An 8,148-nucleotide genomic window follows, 5' to 3' on the forward strand; every position below is an offset into this window, starting at 1 on the left:
CCAGGCACCACTGGCCACAAAGCAGGACAAGATCCCTCCCCAAGTAGGTGATTGGTAAAAGAACCCACGTGGAAGTAGGTGTAGCAGCAGAAGCTCTGCGCAGCACTGGGGGTCTCTGGCAGCACCCCAGGAGGGCACTGATAGATGAGGATCTGGCGGATCCTGAACACGGCGAGGCCACAGGAAGCAGCAAGGGCTAAGAACCAGCCAGGGTTGGGAGCAGAGGATTTGGGAATATACACACAGACTTTACAAGGAATGCCACGTTTTATACAAGTCACCACTGATAATTTACACTTGGCCCCAGGACAGCCCCAGCCACTCCTCAGCTCTCCGCAGGCTCCGGCTCTGTCTTGAGCTTTTTGCTTCCCAGGACTTGTTCATCAAACAAGTCTCTCTCTCTTTTGCTCACCAGTGGTCCTTTCATGTACTTTTTTTCTGCCTTCTCATAATCGATGTCACCCACGGCAGCAATGGCACAGATGATGGCCTCAGGTAAAAGCACATCTGAGACAAATCTGATGCCATCCTTCAGGGTCTGGTGCAGGTTCTTGGTGTCCATCTTCTTCAGCTACCCAACAACCAGGTCCAGCTGCTCCTCATCCTCCAAATAAGTCTCCACACAGGTCATGTACTGCTTGGAATTCAGGATTTTCTTCAGCCCGCAGGATTGTTTCCCAGTTTTCAAGATCCCCAGGAGATGCTCTTCAGCCCCTTTGGTCTTCACTATGAAATCCACTAGCTTCTCTTTGTCTCTGGCAGCTCTGGTCCCATCAGGGAGGAGCTTCCTCAGCGGTTTCTGGAGGGAGGTGTCTGAGGAAGACTGTCCAGGCCCTTCCTCCCCTGTGTTTGGGAATGTCATCTGCACCACACTCTGGTATCCCTCTTTCCTCACTGGGTAGCTGATATCAGCAGCAAAATACTCCAGGGAAGGACCCGGTGAAAGAATGACAGCCCACTTGGATCTGATAGCCCAGGAAGGACTCCAGCTGGAAGCACCACTCGATTTCCCTGAAATAGTTCTCCTGGGCTTGTTCGATTAGCTCCTCACAGTCAAAGTGCTTCAGGCTCTTCAGAAACACTGAGAAAACTTTTTTCTTCTCATTTGTGGTGCCATCTATGAAGAGCACACGGGCCCTCCGGTGCTTCCTCTTCACTGCTTTCACCACAGCTGGCCACTGCAGATTCCACTGCCACTTGCACCACACCAACATCTCTTCCTCGAAGAATTTGTCTCGATGGGACAGAACACTTGGGAAATTTTCCTCCTCTTCATCTGCCAGTTCTTTCCAATACTGTGATGAAGGATCTCCTTTCATCTTGAGACCTTCATCTTGAATGACATCATTCTCATTCTTTTGCTCCTTGTCCACAGACACCTCAGCTTTAGAAGCCTTTGAGGCAAATTTGTTACTCCAGAGTTTTCTTCTGACTGAAGATTTCTTCTCATTACATCTGCCAACCAGGTTACCGGCTGCTGAAGGCTGGATCATTTTAAGGGTCGGTCTTTGGGCAGCACTGCATGTGGCATCTGTGCCCACATTCTCCACTGTTTGTAGCAGCGTGTGCCTACCATGACTGATTGTATCCAGGGAGGCTACAACCTGACAGCAGGGGGAACAGAGTTGTTTAGCACAAGAGTCCATTTTATTCCCCCCCACACCCCGTGTCGGGGTGAGGGGGGAGCAGGAGGCAGAGGCCCAGGAACCCGAGCAAAGCCCAGAGAGCTGAGAAGGCAGAGAGAGGACACAGACCCAGGGCCGAGATTTTATCAGGTGTCCCATGGGAGGAGTCTAAGGATCAGACCACAGCCTCCTCAGAATGGAAAGGCTCCACACACACGTAACACAGAAACTGACAACTATGGCTTTCATGGCAAAGTTCTGGTAGTGGGAGGGACTGCAGGGTTGGCATCTGTGGGAAACTGCTGAAGTTTCCCCCATGTCTGATGGAGCCAATGCCTACCGGCTCCAAGATGGGCCCACCACTGGCCAAGGCTGAGCCCTTCAGCAATGCTGGCAGCCCAACAGAGTTCAATAGGGGAAAAAAGCCTGCTGAACAGCAGTAGCCAGAGAAAGGAGGAGTGAGAATATGTGGGAGACACATCTCTGACATCCAAGTCAGTGGAGAAGGAAGGCAGGAGGTGCTCAGGTACCAGGTGCAGCCACAGAGATAACAGGAATGCAGAGATCCACCTAGAGCCCATGGACAACCCCACACCAGAGCAGGTGGATGCCCAAAGCAGGCTGTTTACCCCCATGGAAAGTCCACAATGGACTAGGCTCCTGGCAGTACTTATGACCCTACAGAGCAGAGAAGGTGGAAGTGATGGAAACCTGAAGAGAAAGCTAAGGTCCAGAAGATAGGGATGGGTGGGGGCACGTGTCTACATGTTTTAATATTTAGTTTTATTCATCATTACACCACTCTGATTTGATTGAGCATAAATTAAACTAATTTTCCCCAGGTTTAGTCTATTGTACCTGTGATCATAATTGATGAGTAATTTCTACTTGTCCTTATCTCATCCCATGAGCCCCCTTTGTTTTATTTTCCCTCCCCTGTCCTGCTGAGGACGGTGAAATGATAGAGTGACTTTGGTGGACACCCACAACACTATGTCATCCTGTTCAAGAAACTGTAAGTTGCCATAGAATGTTGCAATTTCTAGTGTCATATCTCGTCGTCAGGCTTGATTTTTTCATTTTCAATCTACTATGCAATAGGCTTCTGATCCTTTAGTAAGACAAACTCTAAAGAAACCACCTATGGTTTTAAACTGAGGGATATCCCGTACCATACAACACCATGCTCAGCAATAAGAGCTGAGCGCAGGAGGAGGGTGGGGAGGGCATTCGAAGTGATTAGATTTTTCAGGTCACCTTTAGGCAGGATGGAGCCTGGCTGTCCTGGAGATGGCTGAACACCTGCCTGACCATGGGAAGTGGTGAATGAATTCTGTGTTTTGCTCTGCTTGCGTGTGCAGCTTTTGTTTTGCTTGTTGAACTGTTATTGTCTCAACCACAAGTTTTCTTCCTTTTGCCCTTCCAAGCCTCTTCTGTGCCCTGCTGGGAGGTTTGAGCGAGCAGCTCCATGAGGCTCAGCTGCCAGCTGGGGTGAAACCACCACAGATACTTGCAGTATCAGGAAACATTAAAAAAACTAAAAATATACCTACAAGATGACAGCAAAAAGTATTAATGCTGGACAGAATGGCATCATTAGGGAAGTGTACTACATAATTATTACTGTATAATTAGTGTTCATGGCCAATTTATAAGCATAAGAAGATTTGATATTAAGTTGTCATGAGTCAGTTAGCAGTCATTAAAATAAAACTATACAACCAATATTTTCAGTTTGCACTCATTATACTAGCAGATCCTTTTATCATCATGCTACACAGAAGCTTCAAAGAAGTCATTAGGCCTTCATTTAATTCAATGTTGGTCATAATCTTCAATATTCTAATGTATTTGGGTAATTTCAAGGTACAAGAGAGACATCTGCTTCCAAGAGGATTTTAATCAGTAAAACCTTCAAGAACATATATGCTTTTCAACCAGAAAAGGCAGGAGCAATTATATCACTTTATATTCCCTTTGTAGTACTTGTAATGTGTGCATTGTATGTGTGTCTGATAATGATGACTGAGTTTGAGAATTATAAAGGAATATAGCAATAATATATTTTGTGTTTTGACTATATAATAACATAGTTAAAACACAGAAATCACAGTTTTGCATTTACTTCAAAGCAATTAGAAATCATCTTCCATTTAATTTTAAATATCTTGCCTCCTTACTTAAATAAAAGTCTTATTATGTATTTAAAATGCATACTTACACAAGCAAAAAGGCTTTTGTGGCAATAATCATCAATTTCATATCATTGAATTGGTTCAGAACTGTTCCACATTAGCATTTGATTACCATATCATTAATATGAAACTCAATAAACCATGCCATAAAAAAGTGCTCTCAGAATAGAATGCAAACTGGCTAAGAACCTAAAGATAGTTCTAGATTCTAGCTGAGCTTCATTTGTTAGGATTTTTCTTCCTAGTCAAAATTTTGCTCTTTGCCAAGTTGCAACAATCTACATATTTTTTAAAGTATTTAATTGAATTTTCTATCAAAATTGATGTTTCAGAAATGAGAAAAAGCCAGTTTGATAACTAAAAAAACTGTCTACTGTAAAATGAACTTCCTAGAAAGGACTAACTGTCCCTTCTTTTATTAAAGAACATAGTACACATATGTGTAGTTTATATAACTTGAAATTGAGGGCCTCTACTTTGATAAAAGTCTTAAATAGTACCAGACATATAGTGCATACATGCAGAATTGCTTTAATTTTGAAAGTACAGAGAAGGGATGGGACATGTTTCTGTCTGTACTTTGCAGGTAGTTTCCTCCTATCTTGGATTTAAATGTCACTCAAAACTTTGTTATTGATATATCCTCTGTTGAGGGGAAAAAATCACCATTTTGAATAATACCTGTACAGGGCACAGAGTGACAGGGACTGATAAAAGGAGTCTTCATGGAACTCATCATGGGCAAAGTCTGCAGCTCACACAGAATGCCACGTATTTCACATCCAGGTTGTTTTATGCTCATAAGGTGACATCTGTCTGAGACAATTCAAGTACACAAGAGCAAGAAAGAATTACTTTATTACATTTTATACCTCACTTCAGCTGTGGTAATCTGACAAATTGCTTTAGCTATCAGAAAACCAAATCCTGATGTGCAAAGATCTACACATTGTTCGTTTGTTTTACATTATAGAGGCCTAAAATCCCTGCTCTTAGGATGACACTTGTGCTGTTAAAGTAGTATACAGAAGGAAGTATGGCTTAAAGTGTCTTATATTTAAAGATATACTTTAGTCTGTCACCATATGCAAAATTATAAAAATATTTTGCAAATTAGTAAACTTTACAGTACCTGTAAAAAAAGAAGGAAATCCTGTCAAAGCCATTTCACTATATTGTCTTAAATGAATGTTTTTTCCTGTTAAACTTGTTACTCTAAAACTCCCTGAGTGAATCTTCAGAAGAACAGCAACCGCTTGGTCTGACTAAGACCAATAATCCTATTTTGCAGAAAATTAGGATTTTTAGCAATAGTCTTAGGTCAGTTTTTCACATACATTAAGATTGATCTTAATATGCAAATTTCAGCTGTACACTGCAGAAAACCAAACTTTATTTCTTGCAGTTAAATTACCTAAATAAACATAGCACATTGTAGTGTTCTCTTTAAAAGAATTCTTTTTCTATGGTTTCTGTGCTTCATAACTAAGGAAAAGTGAAGGAAATCCAGTCCGTTGTGCAAATAAAGAGCCTCTTACTTTCAACCCAAAGGCAGAAATGTAATGTTTCATCAAATAAAAAGTCAGTACCCAGCTGTGCAATCTTTCTTCTTTATTGTAAAAGTCTGGGAAGCATTAAAAATCAGATATTAAACTCAAAGGTCTTGACAATGTCAGTTTACTCTTCTTGCTAAAAATAACTTGAATTAGGCATATCACATTCATAAGCCGTATCATCTTTGATGTCCCCTCCATCCATAAAATTATTTCAATTAAACTCGTACAGAATAAGAAACTTTGATAAACCTCTACAACTCTGCTGAAACACTCAAGTTATGTTAAAATTACATCACTGTAGGAGAAAAGAAACTTGTAATTGTTGTATAACCTTTATCAGCTCATCTGTTACAAATTCCGCCTTCACTATATTTTATTTTTCTGCTAATATTTGCTGGACCATTAAGTACATTTTATGTTGACCTATGCCATTTGCTGTTGTTTATTGCAAAAAGTAAGCTGTCTTTCACTACAAAGAGACTTACATTTTCCATCTACAGGAAAGAGGACAATAAGCAAACACAGACATTAGTATGTCTACATTAAATCAAAGATCTTCATGATCAAACACGACTGTTATCCTAAAGTTAATTTTTAATAAATGTGGTAGGTATGCTGCTTTGCAAAAATATAAAATTAAAAAAATCTAAAAGCCAGACTATTCTTGCTGAAGTCCTATTTACAAGGATAAATTCAGGCTCCAATTTCTTAGGTTTTTGAGCCCTTAGTTCAACATACCTGCCATCACTGTACAACGCTTTGAAATCTGTAACCCAGCGAATCCAGAATGTAAATTGTGCTCAACTCCAATGTTGAGAAGGTGGACTACAAGGAATGCTATTTAATTCCTTTCACAGTGATATAAATATGTATCTGTTACACCTACATAAATTAGACCATTTTAGGAAGTGGCTAAATTGGTGTGTTGTGGAACCTGTCTTTTCCTTCCTACTACTTAATAATAAACATGCCAGTGAGATTTTGCATTAAAATATTCTTCAATGGTCTTGCACTTTATTTAGCTTTTTGAGATAAAAACTCATTTATTTTAATTTTCTTCTCTCCATTCAAGTATGTTTGGACCATGTTTGAACGTGTCTTATCATCTTTTCATGCATGAATGTTGTTATACCAAATTTTTGATTGATGTTTCCACATAAAGAACTATAAACACTTAAATAAATACTTCCCAGGTTATTGTGTTGTAGTCTTTGGAAAATTTTTAATTAAAAAAAAATCTTTAATTAACACTTGCAGAAGTGTTTTACGATACACATTTAAGTGTCTCAGAGCTCATACTGAAGATTTTTTTCTGTGTCTCAATCTATGCCAACCAAATATTTTCTTCTACTAAAGCTGCTTGCTTTCAACTCGTAGAAGTTGATAAGAAGTCAATACATGCTAGGCGTTAACCATGGTATGCAAACTGAATGTGTTTGTGAATCTTCCAGTTAGACACATTTCTGCATCTAAATAGCCATGTTCATGCAAAGGAAAATTGCATTTTACAAATTTATTAGATCTTTATAAACCTTTTCAAAAGGAATAAATTAAAGAGAGTAATACAATTTATTTACCCTTGTGTGCTGGGTTGACCTTGACTGGCAGGTAGGTATCCACCAAGCAGTTATATAGTATGTCCTGTATCTACAGGAAAAGGGAAAAAAATAAGATGAAAATATTTGTCAGTCAAGATGAGAATAGGGAGAAACATACCAAATACCATGTTGGGCAAAGCAGACTCAGCATGGGGAAAATAATTCAATTCAGTGTCAGTTAATCACAAAATAGCATCAATAACTGACAGAAAGTAGTGAAAACAGAACCAAAACTATCTTCCCTCTGCTTCTTCTTCTCAGAATTAATTTCTGCTTTTTGTGTCTCAAAAGCAAGGGCACAGGGAATGTAGATTTCAGTGAGATCATAACCCTTCACCTCTGCCACTCCTATTTCCTCATACTCTTCCACTGCTCAGGGATGGTAGTTCTACCATGGGAGACAGTCCTTCACAAACCTCTCCAGGATGAGTCCTTCCTGTAAGCTGCGGTTCCTCAAGAACGACTCTGTTGGAGAAGATAAAACAGGAAAGCATTATAAATATGATTGTCTGGCAAAAGATTTCGAGAATATAGAAACTATAAGCGAGATTGAAATGAAAGCAAGCTTTGAGATACCTTAGTTACTGAACAACTGGAGAACAATGGTGTGGCCGACTGAAGGTAATCCCCTTTCGATGAAACAATACCCTCTGCCTGCAGACAAGTCCAAGGGTCATAGCAGACCCTACTAGCTTGGCAGAAGGGGTCCAAAGAGTAGTTTTTAGGGTTTAAAATGTAACACAGTATGGTAATGTAATGATTCTTATAGGCTGTATGTAAATGCTATAGGATTTGTATATTGTACTAGATTGGTTAGTGAGAATTAGAATATTCAACACAGAAGAAGATTTATTGTATTGTAACAGGAACCTCACTCTCTTACCTTTTTACACTCTTATCCTTTTACGCTCCTCCTTTTTTTTACTCCCTTACCCTCTTACCCTCTTACTCTCTTACCCTCTCATCCTCTCTACCCCTCTCCTCTCTTGGGTCTGCTCTGAGCTGTGGCTGGCAGCTCCAAGCAGGGCCCCGGCACCCACGCCCTTTGCAATAAACCGCAAGTTCCGTGACCTGGCTTCAGAGGTGCTGTCAGCATCACTGCTGGTCTCCACTGCAGCCAGTCACAGTGCTCTTTCTGAGCCAATTGGAATTGACTTTGTCTGACATGGGGACA

General features: G+C 40.4%; 1 pseudogene; it reads right to left on the minus strand.

The window, feature by feature from the left end:
- Nucleotides 1–325: 325 nt before the first annotated feature.
- LOC115915758 lies at nucleotides 326–1,646 on the minus strand (annotated as a pseudogene).
- Nucleotides 1,647–8,148: the final 6,502 nt, after the last annotated feature.

Source organism: Camarhynchus parvulus, chromosome Z, assembly GCF_901933205.1.
Source record: "Camarhynchus parvulus chromosome Z, STF_HiC, whole genome shotgun sequence".
Classification (NCBI taxonomy): Eukaryota; Metazoa; Chordata; class Aves; order Passeriformes; family Thraupidae; genus Camarhynchus; species Camarhynchus parvulus.